At 44.8% G+C, this 18,375-nt stretch overlaps 1 protein-coding gene across 5 annotated transcripts in view; it reads left to right on the top strand.

Annotated features, from left to right (window-relative positions):
- The first annotated feature begins 5,307 nt into the window (after nucleotides 1-5,307).
- The window catches only part of zmiz1a (zinc finger, MIZ-type containing 1a), a 100,785-nt gene continuing 87,717 nt past the window's right edge, over nucleotides 5,308-18,375 (top strand). For all 5 annotated transcript variants that reach the window (XM_058059206.2, XM_078787414.1, XM_078787413.1 and 2 more), the window contains exon 1: nucleotides 5,308-5,742. The gene's annotated coding sequence lies outside the window, so the exon portion shown is untranslated. The remainder of the gene's footprint in view (nucleotides 5,743-18,375) is intronic.

The raw sequence follows: 18,375 nt of genomic DNA, 5'->3' as shown, positions 1-18,375 counted from the left end.
TCTCCCATCGCCGCTTCTTTGTGCTTCTCGCCGCCGCCCGAGACGATCGATGGCGTACTCCAGCAGACTTGTTTTAAAATAGTGCTTGGTTGCTTTGCCCCTGCAGGGGTTGATCCATTTATTGCCCTGCGTTTCTACTTGTCCTCCTCGCGCTCATTCAGTACCTCGCATCACCTTTCTCGCTCATAAAAGTTGCTATGACATTGAATGCAGCACGCTTTTAGCCCTTCCGAACAGACTATTGATCACGCCATCGTACTGGGCCGCCGAGGGCTGGAATGCTCAATAAAAAACAGGAATAATCGAGAAGTGATCAAGGCATCTATCCGCACCTCATGTTGGGACTTTGTCAATAATCACATGATACCAATGGCGGCTGTATGGGAATGGGGGCCACCGGGACCGGTGCTGTTCAGCCGGGTGTACTGCATCGGATCCTGAGTGTCTGCAGCTGTAAAACCCTGAGAATGGCGCCTGTGTCACGGCGCCCGTCTAAAGCACACCAGTGAAAATGTTTCCATCCTCACTCCGGTGTGAAAGACTTGTCAGTCAGCAGTCAGTCAGTCTAACGTGTTTACTGCCACTCCGCTGGAGCGTTTTCAGCAGCTTGCTAGCGACAGCAGGGTGGCACCCCGAACAAGCATCACACATCTGTGTGAACACTGGAGCTGATGTCAGCACTTGCCAAGCACCCCCCACCACGCCCCCCTCTACCTCAGCCAGTAATATGGGGCAGTTTACAACATACGCCGTACGGACGTTAACGTGAAGGAAAGTTATTTTGGGGATCACAATAGATAGCTGGAAACTTCATATTACAAATATACAACATAAGGTGGCCAGAAATATTTCAATATTGAACAAAGCAAAATTTGTTCTCAATAAGAAATCACTCCATCTTACTGATTGTGTGGAAATATAGGATAATAACTATAAAAGTGATCTTCACTTGCTGACAGTTGATGTTTGCTAAATACATGATGTGCTATATATATCACTATATTGACACTTACTATGGTACCCATTATGTCATTGTATGGGCATATTCCCTCATACTTCGATATGTGACTAAAAAATTAAAAAAAATTAAATGTTACAAAATTACAAAATTTTGAAATTCTAAAATTTTAAATACGAAAAAAAAATTCTAAAAGACCCGCATGCACGTGCCAATATATTTTATAAAAAAAAAACTAAAAAAAGTATATGAATAATAATGAAAATAAAAAAAATAAAAAATACTTAAACTATATTAGGAAAGCAGGAAGTGAACAAATGTAACAGTTAGTGATTGTAAAAGTACCAGATGGAGGGGTAGGATTTAATAAGCTTTGCTTCTTCCTACTCCTTTTGGACATGTGGAACTGGGAACTGATTATGGGATGCATTCAATTGTAATCTGATGCATGTTCAAATGAAATAAAACCATTACCATTATGACGCACAGAGACGTACTATGAAGGGCCTAAGTTTGGGGTCCGCCCATCACATGCGCCAGCGTGGGGTTCTATGTGTCCTTTCAGACACCCCATGAATGGACTGTAATGTAGAGTGTGGTTGGTGACCCAACACAAAATGAACTGAACCTGTACTGTTTGTTGAAAACACGACTTAGGTGGCTAAGGGATAATAAATAGTTGTAAGCCAAGTCCTGCTCCGGTGTTCCAAACTTCAAACTGTTTTCATATGTTAATTTGATCCAGCCCAACACAAAGCAATATGAATTAACCTTGTCATGGCACATGCCACACTGAGAGCTCCTTTTGTTTCCCCCGTGGATTCATTCACTCTGCCCTTTCTCAAACACACCAAATTATACACAGCGCCAAGTCAAGTCGGAGTCACCCCACCTATAATCCATCCATCTTGTTGGCAGCCATCTGGGCACATTATTTTGGAGAGGCCGGGGGGAGCACACTTTGCCGTGATGACAACAAGACATTCTTTGAACCGCAAAATGTCAGCCGAGAGGAAGGAGTCGAACGCTTGACACCCCTAACAGGCCTTGACAACTGGAGATGGTGTCGGACCAAACCTTGATGGATGAGCTAGAGCAGATGATATTATGATCGGGATCGACGCTAAATGACTAAAGCTAACAGTTGATGAGGCTGTTTTACCTGCTAGTTGTCTCTGATTGGAGATGCTAACGTATTGGTGGACGTTCCTGGTGTTTGCCTGCTAGATTGGAGATGCTAACGTATTGGTGGACGGTCCTGGTGTTTGCCTGCTAGATTCGAGATGCTAACCTATTGGTGGACGTTCCTGGTGTTTGCCTGCTAGATTGGAGATGCTAACCTATTGGTGGACGTTCCTGGTGTTTGCCTGCTAGATTGGAGATGCTAACGTATTGGTGGACGGTCCTGGTGTTTGCCTGCTAGATTCGAGATGCTAACGTATTGGTGGACGTTCCTGGTGTTTGCCTGCTAGATTGGAGATGCTAACGTATTGGTGGACGTTCCTGGTGTTTGCCTGCTAGTCGTCTCTGATTGGAGATGCTAACGTATTGGTGGACGTTCCTGGTGTTTGCCTGCTAGATTGGAGATGCTAACGTATTGGTGGACGTTCCTGGTGTTTGCCTGCTAGTCGTCTCTGGAGATGCTAACGTATTGGTGGACGTTCCTGGTGTTTGCCTGCTAGATTGGAGATGCTAACGTATTGGTGGACATTCCTGGTGCAAGACGACAGTGCCCAATCAAAGACATTGGTCATCTTGACAGGCCATTTTCAGGGAGAAAAAACTATCACGAGTTCACAGTCGGAGCATTGTGACATTGACCGCTTACCCAATCTCCATGCAGCCCCCCCCCCCCCCCCCCCCCCACCACCGGCATCCTCGGAAATAAAAATGAGTGACTGCTGGATGCACTGATGTCACCCGTCATATTTGTCCCCATCAGTGGCGAGAGCTACTCCCACCGGGGGTGGTGGGGGGTGGGCGGCGTCCTTGAGACGCCCAACAACCAAGTAGCCCACCTCCCCTTGCTGGCAATACCCCGCACATGCCCCCACTGCATCAGTGTCAGGCAGGAAACAACAAGGATGGCAGCCACTTCCTTCCCCTCACAGATGACAGTCGCTGGGCCCACGAGTTGTGGAGAATAACTTGACCTGTGATTGGATCTTTTGGTTGACACAACATTGGTTGTACCTCAGTTTTTGTTATGAATTTGTTTTGTTATGAATAGGAAAATGGTGCCATGCCATCTCTGGGTTGGGGATGACATCCTGTCCCAAGCGGAGGAGTTTAAGTACCGTACCTTGGTGAAAATTTTCAATGAAAACCGGAGTGTATGAAAACCAAGGTTTGACTGTACTGTATGTAAGCACGTTAAAAACATGGATTGCTCAAAATATAGTTGTCACTTCCGTGACCTGTGACTGGACAATCTATGTGCAAAAAAAGACACAAGAAATGCATGGAAGGTGGCCGCGTGACGTACTGATTTTTTAGCCGTAGACATTATGTAATTTTATGTCATACAAACTCTCCAGGTGCTTATGTTTTTCAGATATTTTCAGATATTTTTTATACGTTGTCCAATGCATCTTGAGATCTTACTCCTTCATGGTCACTACCACTCCTTTCTCCACGAACAACAAACCCAGCCTTTTGGGGAGCACCAAAAATTGTACAGACAAAAAACATCATTTCAACGTCTACCTATTAGCAATGCTAACATTAGCATACTGACACCTAGCATGATAGTGTTATGTGTCTAAAAGTGCAAAAAAGTTCTAGCATAGTAATGTCAGCATGTTAACAATGATAACATTAGCATGTTAACATAATAGTGTGCAATAGTGTGAAAATGGCTAAAAATGCTAACATGCTATTTTAGCATGCTAACAAATCCAGCGACTATCATTAAGCCCTTGACTACACAGACAGTCTCAACACTGCATTTGGCGAAATAGAAACTAGCTAGCTAAAATAGCATGCCAGCAATGCCAACACGCTAACATTAGCATGTCTACCTATGAAAATTTGTCAATTTCACAAAATGTTGCACACAATAAATAACACACATTCCACGATCACGATGTTGTGACGTATGCAGGGGTTGGGTGCACGGTTCAGCTAGCATTGACGGTGATAATAAAGACTACATTTTGGAATGGTAGTGCTTGCAGGCCCATAATAAAGGCAATGCTGATGTTAAACGCTCATTGTTTCCTTCATTTACCAATGGAATTATTTGCTATAAAATGTGTTTTGTGTTCATATTTTTGGTTGGCTGCAATGACTTCATTGCATTGGCATTATGATTTATGGGAAGATTGATGCGGTTTGTTGTACAATGACTTTTTTGATGGACCTTTCGGAAGGAGGAAGGACTGTATTCCTGTCTGCAAAACAGCATGAAGCAATGCTGTGGGCAGGCCCAGCATGCAGAGTGAGACATTTCTCTCAATATCTGATGCACAGAGGCCCTCCCTCTGGCCACTTCCAGCCTCGCCAGACGAGGGAAGATCAACAGAGAGGGAGAGAGAGACAGGGCTGGTGTGCGTGGGTGCGTGCGTGTGCCGTGCGTGTGCCGCGCACATCGCTCGGAGAGAACATTGTTCCTTGACGTCACCGCTCGGCCCAGCCTGCTGCTTGCTCTCAAACACGTCTTTGTTATTCGGAGGCTTCCACGGCGAGACCGGCCACCCGGAAAACACGGTACCCGCCTCCAGGCTGCCGGAGCCGGCTTCGAGAGCTCTGCGGGGTCGCTGCTCGTGGATCATGGGAGGGGCAAAGGGTGAAGAGAACGGAAGTACTTCAAACTCTTTATGTAAACTAATTGGCTCCAACTCAATAATAATAACACAATACTCGTAATTGTATGTGCACAATACAAGATGTGTGTTTTTGTACTTTCTTCTTGTACATTTTTCTTTTTGACTTATTTTTTTCCACTTATTTTTTCTACTTACTTTTCTACTTATTTTTGACTTGATTTCTATAATATTGTAACTTTTGTAACCAAGTTTTCAAGAAATTACAACTTATTATTTTTTATTTCTTTATTTTTTTGCTCATTGTGGAATTGTGAATCTAAAAAAATAATGTTTTTTCTTGTGCTACTAAAATGACATTATTGTTCCTATTGTATGATGTCATTATTCTCACCACTGTTCCAGATTAATGTAACAACATCATGAATGTGAATTATATTCTTTCTGTTATTCTACACTAACACCAGACTAAATAATAATAATACAAAATAATAATAACAGGTAAAAGTTTAGCCATCAATCTATTTATGGAAGCCGTTATTAGCAACACATGCTAGCTGCTGGTGTTTTAGTTGGAAACCTTGATTGGCCCAAAGACAGCAGCCTCAACCATTTTGTTGAATGACGTCACAACGAGCCATCCCTACCGTTTATTATCCAAATATGCTGATTTCGATGATAACATTTCAAACAGTCGAATGACAGTCGAAACCCAGACCAAGGCGGCCACGGATAGGCTCCACCCGGAGGGATCGCGCGGAAGTCCGGCTCACATTTTCCCTCTCACCGCCGAGCACGGTCGTCTCTCCTCGGTGGTGGTAACTGAATAGCCCGTGTAATCTGACACTTCAACTTGCCGTGCTCCACGGTAGTTGATTCAGTCAATCAGTCAGTCACCAGCACCGTGGGCTCTCCGAGGAGCGAAGCCCAAACACGAGGAGGCTTTTTGTTTATTTCAGCGCGGGGAGAAAAGACAAGAACCCTCGCGGTGGAAGGCTTCTTCGGATCCCGGAGCTGGAAGTAAGTTTGCCGCCTTGTTGTGTCGCCCGAGCGGGGCTTCGCACGCTCGCTGGCCGGGTAGTACCTGCTAACAATAGGCTGACCTCCTCGGAACCTTTCAACGGGGGAACCGGAGTCGGAGGCGGCGTGCCGCTCGGGCCGGCGCCTGTAGCCGGGGAAGGGGAGCCGCCGAGCGGCTTTGTGAGGCGCAGCGCGCCGCGGTCGGAGCTTAGCACGCGCAGCCGGGTGGAGAGCGTGGCCGGCGGCTGGCTCGCACGTCACGTCGGCCGCCGGTGGAGGATGTGTGTCGGCCAGCGATGTCGGCCAGCGATGTCGCCTACCTGTTGTAATGCAATTAACAAAAGGTTGTTGCTCCGTTGTAGCCCTGCTGCACAACAATAACAGTAATGCAGCATCGGTGTCATTTGTCACCTTGAGGTGCTCGCACATGATTGCATCCATTCAGCCGGAGACCTTTAATGGGACTCCTGCAGGCTTGGAGCTTCGTAGAAATACACTAGAACACAATCAGGGAGACCTCCGCCAAGGCTGGAGCGGCACCTACTTCGTATGCTAAGCCGAATGCTGCAAAGATGAAATGGAACTACAACTATTCCATGATCCATAAACATGCCAGTGAACTTCAGAGCGGTGTTTGATCCATGTTCCAAATATTAGGCGATTATATTTTTGTCATGTTCATAACTCATTGCCTGGTACAAAGGGAAGTGTAGGCTTTGTGATGATGACTGGAGGATGGAGGAGGCTAATTTTGCGTAGAAGTTACTTGATTTGATCAGCGGAATGGTCCCGTGAATCAAACGTTGAAAGACGTACGACTCCACATGGGACGTGATTGTAAAAGTCACCAAGTCACAGGAAATACAAGAAACTGTCAAAGGTGACCCAACATGGAGGAATACGTGCCTAAATCCACCATTGATGCAAAACTCCACCTGCGTTCGAACGTATTCTTCCTTGGCGCAGCCCGCTGCAAACTTTTCTAGCAATTGCTGAAGTTCCTTTGAGCTGCATCGTGGCAACTAATAAACAAACGGCGATGAAAACATCATCTCCTTGGCAGCGCCGCTAATGGAAATGAGACAATGCACAGGTGTGAGTGCTGCACGACATGTCAGTGCACATGTGGAGAAACACCTGGATGCCTTGACACTGAATCACCGCGTGGAGAGCGTGTAAACAGCTTTTTGGAAGCAGCGTGGAAGTGGGAGGGGGCGGGAGAAAAGCGCCCCTCCAGTGCACCGGGTAATTGATGATGTAATGATTTGGTTTCAGCAGCAACACTTGTCAGCTGCAGCGCATTAATGAGCTTTGTTTTTGTTGTGGTCCTTTCCGCCGACTAAAGCGGCATGAAGTCATGACGAGAAGGCACGCTTGCTGCGAGCAGGTGACCTGATAAATCATGGAGGAAAGAGGCCATCTGCAACTGTTTGAAACTTGGAAGTGCGTGTGTTTATGTGTGCGTTTGCTTTCCTTCTGTTGTCCCTCCTGGGGCCTCTCTCTCTCTCTCTCTCTCCCTCTCTCTCTCTCTCTCCCTCTGCCAGCCAGTCAGTCAGACAGAAGAGCATCTGAATGGCTGAACAGTCTTCCCAACACTTGTACTGAATCCACATTTTGCAGTCTGAAGGCTGATCATTTCAGTAACGGGTCACAGTTTGTGGTCCCGGGAACGATTGAACCCTCAGACCACTGGTGTCCAAAGTGCAGCCCGCGACCTATTTGCAGCCTGTGGCTGTTTTTTAATTGGCTCACAGCACTAAAAATAGAATTTAATGAGTGAATGAGTCATTTTACAAGAATAAGTCAAAATATTTATTATTCACGGGGGGTGCTGGAGCCTATCCCAGCTGTCTTCGGGTGGACTGGTGGCCAGCCAATCCCAGGGCACATATAGACAAACAACCATTCACACTCACATTCATACCTATGGACAATTTGGAGTCGCTAATTAACCTAGCATGTTTTTGGAATGTGGGAGGAAACCGGAGTACCCGGAGAAAACCCACACATGCACGGGGAGAACATGCAAACTCCACACTGAGATGGCTGAGGGTGGAATTGAACTCGGGTCTCCTAGCTGTGAGACCTGTGCGCTAACCACTCGACCGCCGTGCAGCCTCAAAATATTTATTAAAAAACATATTTAACATGAATAATGGAAATGGTATCCGACCAGGAATCTGTGATCATTTATTAATGAATACATTTTTGTCCTATGGCGAACGTAAAGCTCTGCTGCTTGCTCATTGGTCCAGCAAATGTTGTCATGACATGCCAGCCTGGTGCGTTCAATGCCGTGTGTGCTTTTCGGCTTCCACGTGCATTCTACCGGTTATGACGCGGCTTGATCGAATGGAGCGTCTTTGTTGGCCAAGAACAATTAGAGAACAACTTTTGTGTCATTTTGAGTAATTAGCTTTGTGTTGTGCTGCTTGTTGTGTGTTTGTGTGTGTGTGTGTGTGTGTGTGTGTGTGCTCGCATCCGCAGCTGCTAATTGTTTAAGACCTGGCAAAAAGCTAATCAATGTTGTGACAGGCTGACATTTCAGCGAAGAGCTCGCGCCAGGGAAATACTTGTCTTCACTTGACACAGATTCTTGTTTTACTACTTTCGGGCCCCGCCCACTCGTGTGCCGTGCAGCCTCGCCCTATTTTGGTCTTCTGTAATAACTTGTCGCCTTGGAGGGACTCGTTTGCAGAATCAGGGCTCAAGGGGCCGTTTTTCCAAGTTGAAAAGTTCGCTCCTGGTCCTGCAGAGACGGTCGGTAACTCGGCTGGCGGCATCGAAGCTCCCGTGGCGACGGCGGCGACATCACCTTGTCATGTCTCACAGGTTATAACACCGGCGTCCGCCGTATGGAATGTGATTTTGATCTCAAATACTTGCCTAAATATTCCACTTGCCAGCTTCCTGGCACCGAGTGACTCCCTTAAATATCGGAGTAAAATTCCTATCAAGGTAGCAGCCTTCCTCATATAGACGGTGGTAGCCGGCGTTTGTCCATCAGTCGTCGAAGCAACCTCGAAAAGTAAACATGGCTTAGGGGATATTTGTGTTGGGCTTTTAGGGGGGATTTTTTAGTTTGTACTGTCTAATAATGGGAAAAGAATTGTTTTGTTTGAGAAGCTGGCTAAAGTAAGCTCTTGGTGTAATAGCCGAAGGAACGGTGTTGGAGTGTCGAGTACAGCTGCTCCTCCCCCCGTGAATTCCATCACAACTTCACATATCAGACTGGCTGGAGAACCGCTGCTAGCGCCATCATCCTGGTCTATGATATTGTTCCCCCCTTTGTTCTCTTCAATGAAGATCTTTGGTTATCCTACCATCAGACTTTCATAGCGGCTGTGGGATGGCTGGACCGTACCAAGTATTCTCCACAATGATGAAACATAAATAGATATGGTCGCCAGCTTCACAGCAGGACCTGTTTTGGCAAAAAGTCAACGCAGAAGTCTGTGATGAGGACTGTTTGACTGTAAGAAACTTTGATGTCATAAAAATAAAAAATAAAAATAAATAAATAAAAGTAAAAAATAATGTAATGAATTAATTTATTTTTTTTTAATAAATAAAAAAAATTAATATATTTAAAAACATATTTAATAAATTAAAAAATAAATTTAATAAATTGCTAAAAATAAATTTAATGAATTGCTAAAAAATAAAAATACGTTAATAAAAATAAAGTTATATAAATAAATTAATACATATACATTTATTAATATTAATGAACATAAAAATAATTTTATATTAATACAAATAAATTAAGATTAATAAAAATAAATTTATATTAATAAAAATATTTTTTTATAGTAATACAAATAAATTAATAAAATACATTAAAAAACAACCTAAATTATACTAGGAAAGCAGGAGGTGAACAAATGTAACAGTTAGTGATTGTAAAAGTACCAGATGGAGGGGTAGGATTTAATAAGCTTTGCTTCTTCCTACTCCTTTCGGACATGTGGAACTGGGAACTGATTATGGGATGCATTCAATTGTAATCTGATGCATGTTCAAATGAAATAAAACCATTACCAAGTAGGGGGGGGGGGCACAAGGCATAGTTCGCCAGTTTGAGACCCCACCAGTCTGACTGCCGTTGTGTCAACAGACTGTCATTCGTGTTTCCTGACGTTTCTTCAGGCGTATCCACCTCGTTCCCTTCTGGACACGGTTAGGGGGCGGGGGCGTGGGAGGCGGTCTTCTAAGTGCTTTTTTGAGGCTGGCGAGGGAGACACTGTCACCATCTCATGCATCTTTGATTTGATGTTCTTTGAGAAAGGAGTGCAGGGCAACAACACAATGACCACTTCCTGTTCTCATAAATGAAAACCCTCGCTGGGAACAATACCAGAGTCGAACAAAATGTTCCTTTTATCCATCCATCCGTCCCGCAGTCACCATCACCGAGCAATTACACTCTTCCCAACGCTACGACTGACAACATCCTCAGTCTGCGTGGGAACGCCAAGCGAAGAGATAGTAAGTGTCTGAGCGACTTGCTGTTCGGGATCCTAAATCCTGCTTAAGCTAAACAAACTCATTGTCCTCATCCTCCAACTGCCGTCTCGCTGCTCGCTCTCCACTCCCAACTTCCGTCGCTAATTAGTCGCCTCTTCATGCCGGGTCAGCGGGTTTCAGCGCCGGGTTGGCTGCGTTTGCCGCGTCTCTCCGACCCCCGAGCTGGCATAGGGGAGGTCCTCACGCCCGGCTTCCGTTTGCCGACACGCCTCCCTTCGCTTACCGCGTACTCGCAACACGATGACGGCGAGCATCGGCCGTGCTTCCCGACAGACGTATCTGTCTGTCTGCCAGCGTCGGCTTTCCGTGGCTGAGGTTGGCGTGGGAGAAGCGGAGTGATGGGGAAGTTGCTCTGAAGGCGTGTCCAACATGGCCTCCAGGGATACATACTTACTTGTTTGATGACAAGGCAAATTAGGCGCAGGATTACTAATGCAGGAGGACAGCGTTTATTCTTTGCCGACGGGGAGTCATGCAATATCCGCGCTGGCGTCACGCTGATGCTGACGCGTGTTGCTGATGCAAAAGATGCAGTTTGACCACAACGGAAGAGCAGGGCGCCGATGGCGGGGTCCTGGTTTGGGGTCGACTGTGGCAACTAATCCATCATTCATCGCTTCCGCTGAAGCCACAACTCTTTTATTCATCACGAAAAGGACAAATAACAGCAACAATTGGCAGTAATTGGACAAGAATAAGTCAAAATATGAAGAGGGGGAAAAATAATTTTAGGAGAATAATGTCATAATATGAGGGACAAATAACATGCACATAAAGTTGAAATATTAAAGACAAAAGACTTTTCACGATGAGAAACAAATAAAACAAAGTAGTAAATATATTGCAAAAAGAGCTTAAATGTTTTCAGAATAAATTCAGAATATTATGGTGATAAAATCATAAATACAAAAGGAGAATTTACTAGTAAAAAGTTCAAATAATTCTGAAATTTAAACCAAAAACTGGGGGAAAAATTTTGACTTTATTAGATAAAGTCAAAATATTAGGAGAATAAAAAAGGCACAATTTAATCAAATTAACACCATGCTATTATGAAGAAAAATAATAAATTTAGTGGCATAAAGTTGAAATATTAAAGAAAAAGTCCTAATATTCTGACAAACCTGAAACAAAGAATAAAGTTGTAATTTATAGAAAAAGGTTGCGAAAACATTTATTATTAGAATAACAATTTGAGTATTGAATAATAATTTCAATTAGTAGCATCATGATGAAATATTCAATTTATTTTTACAAAATATCACCGTGAGAGTAAATAAAGTTGTCATTTTTTGAACATTAGGTTGGGATTAGACGTCCAGATATTCTGCGAATCAAGTCATAATTCTAATAATATTAGGAAACGAAAATATAACCCTACATGAATTGCTCTAGAAAATATCAAAATTTCATCCTTTCATTTTTCATAATGTGGTCCTGGCTGGAAAAGGTTTGGACACCCCCATCCCGGACCGAACCATAACTCCATTCATGGCGAGAACAAGCCTTGTTCTTTCAGACTTCCTGGACGAAGACGTGATTGTTAGTTGCAGCCCGACTAAGCAGTTGGTGCTGTGCTGCCATCTTTTCATACCCCCCCACCCCCCCTCCCCCTCCCCCACAGTGACTGTGTCTGTTTGCCCACTCCGTGCCCTCCCCTCCGTTTTTGACACTGGCGCAGGAGCCAAAGCGCTTTCCCAGGGTTCTAAGGACCGACATCCCTTTCATTCCCCCGCCTGGGCGCCTCAGATAAAGCGGCCATATTTTAAAGCGACCGCAGCGTGGAGCTGGCGAAGAAAGAGAGAGAGACGGGGAAAGAAGAAAAGACATTTGGATTTATTTCCAATACAGGTGGTCCTCCTCGTGCGTTAGGACATTTCCATCAATGAATTCAAAACGCTGGTGGGGGGGGGGCGGGTCCCAGCGCCCGCCGTGCGTGTTTTTTGGCGCCCAAGAAGCTCCACTGATGACAAACAAGATGGCTTGCTACTTGACTTTTTACGCCTCATTATGTCTCTCAGGTGGCTGCGCGCCAAAGAAAAGGAAAGCCGTGGAAGTGAAATGGGCAGAGCCCGAGGAGGAGACACGCCCACCAGTCGTGGTCCTAACAGCTCCACTGTCATGGCCACCATTACGGGGACAACCCATTGAATGCTGGGGGGGTGGATTTATTCTTCGAGTTCATCTTTCTACGGCGTGCGACTCGACTTACGAGGTCATTTAATCCGAAGTCGCACCCAAACGTGCCAATTGATTGGCCGTGCCAGTTTCGGCGTTCCTCAACTCGTAGCTATGGTAACCACGACGGAGTAAGATCTCCAAACGCATGGAGGACGTACCAAATATCTGACCGTGTTGGCCACCCCGCCCTACAGCATGCGGGTTGCAGGTTTGAATACATGGACATATTTTCCCAATGTTGACTCCAGCAAAACGAATGTCCGTCTCGTGTAGGGACGACGCACCGAGACTACGAAGGGCGCCATTTTGTCAGGACGACGAACCACGGGCGCCCTCCTTGGGTGTCTTGTGGTCTTTCCCCGTACGAACGGCTGAGACCGAGGCTTTAGGTTGAAGTTCCCACTTCCACTACAACTCAACTTACCTCATCTAGGAATGGAACATGTTCCCCTCAAGACAGTAAACATAGTAAACATATTCTTTAGGACAAAACTCTGTCTTACGTTCTTACCTCTCCAGAGATGGCCTTTTGTTGTGCGCATCAACCCGGGCGGCGGGGAACCAAAGCCAAGGGTGGACGTGCTCGTTTATCACGCCGCTAATGAGAAGAGGCTAATCGCGTGGATGCTGGCGAGGGCGCCTGCCAGAGATCAGCCTCTAAACAATGTTCATTATTGTTTGCGTTGGCTCGCTAATTATCCGGCAAAACATTATTGGCAAAGGCGGAGGACACTGGATGACCACGCGCTAAGGACGGCGAGGAATGGATTTAGGGGTGGTTGGTCTGCCGGGGGTCATTCATCACCCTAAAAACCTCCTGGTATGCACGCTGCTGATGTGGGATGGTGTGTTCGTTGTTAGGACTTCTCAGGGAAAGGTTGGGACAAACACAAAGGATGAGCTGCATTTTTACATTGCACGGGCTACGGTCAACAGACGGCTGTTGCTAGCATAGTAAGCTAGCGAGCTAAATAGTTAGTCTCTCCAGTTTACCAATTCTAAGATTAAGGAAGATTTTGAAGCGCAGTGGGGTCAAAGAAGCCAGAAACTTACCACTTCCACACGGAATGAGAGGATAACCTTTTCCCACTTTTTCTCAGCCGTGGCACATTGGTTTTGGCTGTGGCACGTTGGTTTTGGTCTTGGCTGTGGCACGTTGGTCTTGGTCTTGGCTGTGGCACGTTGGTCTTGGCCGTGGCACGTTGGTTTTGGCCGTGGCACGTTGGTCTTGGCCGTGGCACGTTGGTCTTGGCCGTGGCACGTTGGTCTTGGCCGTGGCACGTTGGTCTTGGCCGTGGCATGTTGGTCTTGGCTGTGGCACGTTGGTTTTGGTCTTGGTCTTGGCCGTGGCACGTTGGTCTTGGCCGTGGCACGTTGGTCTTGGCCGTGGCACGTTGGTCTTGGCCGTGGCACGTTGGTCTTGGCCGTGGCATGTTGGTCTTGGCTGTGGCACGTTGGTTTTGGTCTTGGTCTTGGCCGTGGCACGTTGGTCTTGGCCGTGGCACGTTGGTCTTGGCCGTGGCACGTTGGTCTTGGCCGTGGCACGTTGGTCTTGGCCGTGGCACGTTGGTCTTGGCCGTGGCACACTGGTCTTGGCCGTGGCACGCTGGTCTTGGCCGTGGCACATTGGTCTTGGCACATTTGTTTTGGTCTTGGCACGTTGGTTTTGGCAGTGACATGTTTGTTTTGGCCGTGTCACGTTGGTTTTGGTCTTGGTCTTGGCACGTTGGTCTTGGCTGTGGCACGTTGGTTTTGGTCTTGGTCTTGGCCGTGGCACGTTGGTCTTGGCACGTTGGTCTTGGCCGTGGCACGTTGGTCTTGGCCGTGGCATGTTGGTCGTGGCACGTTGGTCTTGGCCGTGGCATGTTGGTCTTGGCACGTTGGTCTTGGCCGTGGCACGTTGGTCTTGGCTGTGGCACGTTGGTTTTGGTCTTGGTCTTGGCTGTGGCACGTTGGTCTTGGCTGTGGCACGTTGGTTTTGGTCTTGGTCTTGGCTGTGGCACGTTGGTCTTGGCTGTGGCACGTTGGTTTTGGTCTTGGTCTTGGCTGTGGCACGTTGGTCTTGGCCGTGGCACGTTGGCCGTGGCACGTTGGTCTTGGCCGTGGCACGTTGGTCTTGGCCGTGGCACGTTGGTCTTGGCCGTGGCACGTTGGTCTTGGCCGTGGCATGTTGGCCGTTGGCTCTGCTGGTCTCCATGCCGTGAAAGATAATGTCTCCTAACAATCCTGTTACCGAGTGACCACAATACTCCATATAACTTCAATAACTTCACCTATTGTACAACAATTGGGAAATGTAATGACAACCCAAAGTTAAAGTCCTCATATCCTGAAACCCAAAGATTGTTTACTGCAGGGTTGGGTGCTAATATGCATTATTGATGTTTAACATCTTAATATCATTTACAAAAAGCAAACAACTCGGTAAAGTTGCGCACCTCTACAAACCTCTACCAGCGTCTTGTTTGCTTGACTCGACGTATCAAGACGGCGTGGTGCGTTCGCTGACACATGGGGACTCTTATCCAAGGCTCTCGTTGATTTTGATGGAGGTTTGTAATTTTTTCAAATGTTCTTTTTATTGTGTTAATTTGATCAAACCGGTTGGGTTTACAAGCTGCATTTAGTGGACGATCCAAACTGCTGAAAGCACAACATAAACTTTATGTGGGAAACTTTATCATCAAGAAACGGAACGCAAATATTGACTCACTAAAGCTAACATTTACTAAACTGTTACTAAAGTTAGCTACATTTAGCTCATTTTGCTCGTGAAGGATACAGGATTTATTAACTTAGCTGAAAATATCAAGTACGCCGTAAAAGGGAAGCAACTTTGTGTTTTAATATTTAATGTCGTACATCAAACAGTCGTCTTTGTTTGCACAACATTCATTTTTATAAGTAACGTCAACTAACTTTTACAAGTTGACTTTACTGGCTAAAGTGAGTGACTGTTTTTTTCCTCACATTCAAGCTATTGTTTTTTTTACTCATTGTTTGTTTTTTTTACTCACATTTGAAGCTAACACTTGAAAATGTTATCATTTTACAAGAGTGATATTATGAGGGGAAAAATAACCTCATTTTAGTAGCATGAAGATGAAATATTCAGGGTAAAAAAAAATGTAAGTCTTAATTTTTTTGAGAAACAGAAGACAGTGAATAAAGTTATGATCTTTGGAAAATTACGTCGCCAAAAAAAGTTCTCATTTTAGGAAAATAAACTCAAAATAATATGGCCATAAAATCATAGTTATGAAAGGAAATTGAACAAAAACAATGTTGAAATATGTGGAATATTTAATTAAAAAAACAGTAAAAACAGCCATAATATTGCGACAATCAAGTAAAATATTAAAAGAAAAAATTCATATTATACCAACAAATTTTTAAAGAAATTTTACGAGAAATAAAAAAACATTTATTTAAATATTAAAAACGTGATTCTCTTTTAAAGTTGTAATATTATGAAAAACAAAACAACAAATAAAGTATAAAGTATTTGGAAAAAGTTTTAATTTTACACAAATGAAGCCAAAATATTATAGGAATGAAGTCATCATTTTGAGAGGAAAATGTCCAAGGGGAAAGTTGACATTTTATGAGAATAAACTTGTAATATTATGAGGAAAAATAATGTAATTTTTAGTTGCATAGAGTTGAATTATTCAAGAAAAAAATACATCTTAAAAAAAAAAAAAAGAAACCAAACAAAACAGAGATGTAATTTTTGGAAAATCAGGTTATAATATTATGGGAGTTAAATACTAATATTACAAGAACAAAATTTACAATAATTTTTTTTTTTAGAAAATGAAAACAAAAACTGGAAAAAATGAGTGACATTGATACCAATAAATAGGATTTACCATCCATGATGATAAAGCTGAGATGCAGTTTAAAAATATTGTATACATATATAATATATAATATATATGTATATGATAGATATAGAACACATGACTTTACAAGCTATGTTAGCGGCAGCGTTGCATCCTTTGATTTTTCACCGTGACCCTCGCTGACGTAGATTGTACTGCGATATGGCAGTCAGGCCTACTGCAGTATATTCACTTATTATTAGTCAGCTTCCAAACGTCCTGTTCCCGGCTCTTCCGTGTCTGTCCTCCCCCCCAGCAACGTTCCCATGACTCCAGATGACACACATTAGCCGCATGTAATAGACTTATTACACGTCTTGTCCCCGTACCGCACGGCCTTCCATCGCCTAACCTTTCCTTCTTGGTCGGGGGTGGGTGTGGGGGGGTGGGGGGGGCAGCGGAAGCGTGTGTTGACTCTGCTAAAAGACACACGTGAGGACGTCGCACGTTTCCCGTCTTGACTCGTGTGTGTTTTGAGGAGGAAACGCCAGGGAGGCGGGGAGGGGGCATGATGGGGGGGGTGGGCAGTTTACCTCCCCACCGCTTGACCTCCAACATCTCGCGGCGGTGTAGTGTGTGAGTGAAGCGCGCTGGGTGTGGATGGATGTGAAATATGCGTCGGGGGCTGCAGACGGCGTGCCCCCGCGTCATCGTCTCCTTGTCATGTCGGCTTGTCTCCTTGGGTAACAAATCAGCGGGATTGTTGTGGAAAAAAAAAAAAAGAAAAAGAGGTGCGTCTCACTGACTGATGCATGAAAGCACCTTTGTTGGTGGGGGTGAGAGTGGGGGCGGGGGCGGGGGGGCCAGCAGCAGCAGCATAAGCAGCATTGGTGGCTCGGGGTGAGGTCCTGCCCTGATTTTCTCTGGAATTCCTTTGTTTTTGGAAGCCAGAACGGTGGTGGGGGGAATCTGGCTAGCCCCAGGGCTCCTTGAGTATTCTCCGCTCACATCTCTGCGGCTGCCAGCTCTGATGGTTCGGGGATGTGGGGGGCTCGGTTTAAAAAAAAAAATCTGTAAGAACAGCCAAAACACCTTTCTGAGGGGATAAAGATGAGAGAAGCAGGCAAACGGATGCTCCCAAAACATAAATGTGCTCCTTTTTGAAGGGAAATGAAAGTCAAATGTGGATCCTTGCATTCGGGGCAAGACGCATGCTGACACTTTCTTTTTCCGACGTGTAAACCGGGTCCCGAAACCACCCAAAAAATGCCATACACAACTCTGTAAAGTCACTTTTTGTTGAGATCCGACATACTCATTTGAATGCAATGCAAAGAAAACAATGACAAGGGCATAACAGTGAATGCACGGCACCATCCAACATGGTGCGTATCCGGCCAGCCAACACCTGCCTCAAAAATGTTGCGCTATCGCAGTTTTTGTACAGTATTACACATACTACTAAATAACCCACCATGGGGCCAAAGAAAGTGAGTACAGTCGCCCCTGGATGGTAAAGATGGCTGACTAACCGTCTGTTATTACTCCAAAAAGTTATATTGGATTGTGGTCACTCGGCATCAGTAATGTTACTCTCCTTTCACTCCTTGTAGAAGTAGTACCTGTCAGTTTTTTTTGTCCTGGTCTTTGTTTGAAACACTTTGGCTAGCTTGCTATGCTAACAGCAACCGTCTGTCACGTACCTGCATTGATGCCACAGCCTGTGCAATGTGACGTAAAGAAAGAACAATAGTATAAAGGTGAATATAGGGGTGTTATTTATTACCTAGAGGGCTCTAATAATGTTAAAACACATATTAACCCTTCGATGCATAAGTGGGTCAAAAATGAGGTTGTTTTCATGAAATATCTTTTAGCATTTCATATTCCAGGTATTCCTCAAAAAACATGTTTTTGATATCATGCCATTCACATTTTTAACTTATCTTTTATACATTTTAAGAATTTTTTGTTTTTGTGTTTCTACCCCAACCTTCCATAAGTGGGTCAAAAATGACCCGGTCAGGTTGTTTTCTTGAAATATTAAATTTCAAGAAAAATTTAATTAAATTAATTTTTTATAATTAATTTTAATTTAATT

Source organism: Doryrhamphus excisus, linkage group LG20 (genome assembly GCF_037039965.1).
Source record: "Doryrhamphus excisus strain RoL-2023G ecotype Guam linkage group LG20, RoL_Dexc_Guam_v1.1, whole genome shotgun sequence".
In the NCBI taxonomy this organism is placed as follows: domain Eukaryota; kingdom Metazoa; phylum Chordata; class Actinopteri; order Syngnathiformes; family Syngnathidae; genus Doryrhamphus; species Doryrhamphus excisus.
Note: the sequence above shows the minus strand (reverse complement) of the source record. Positions and strands in the feature narration are given on the sequence as shown.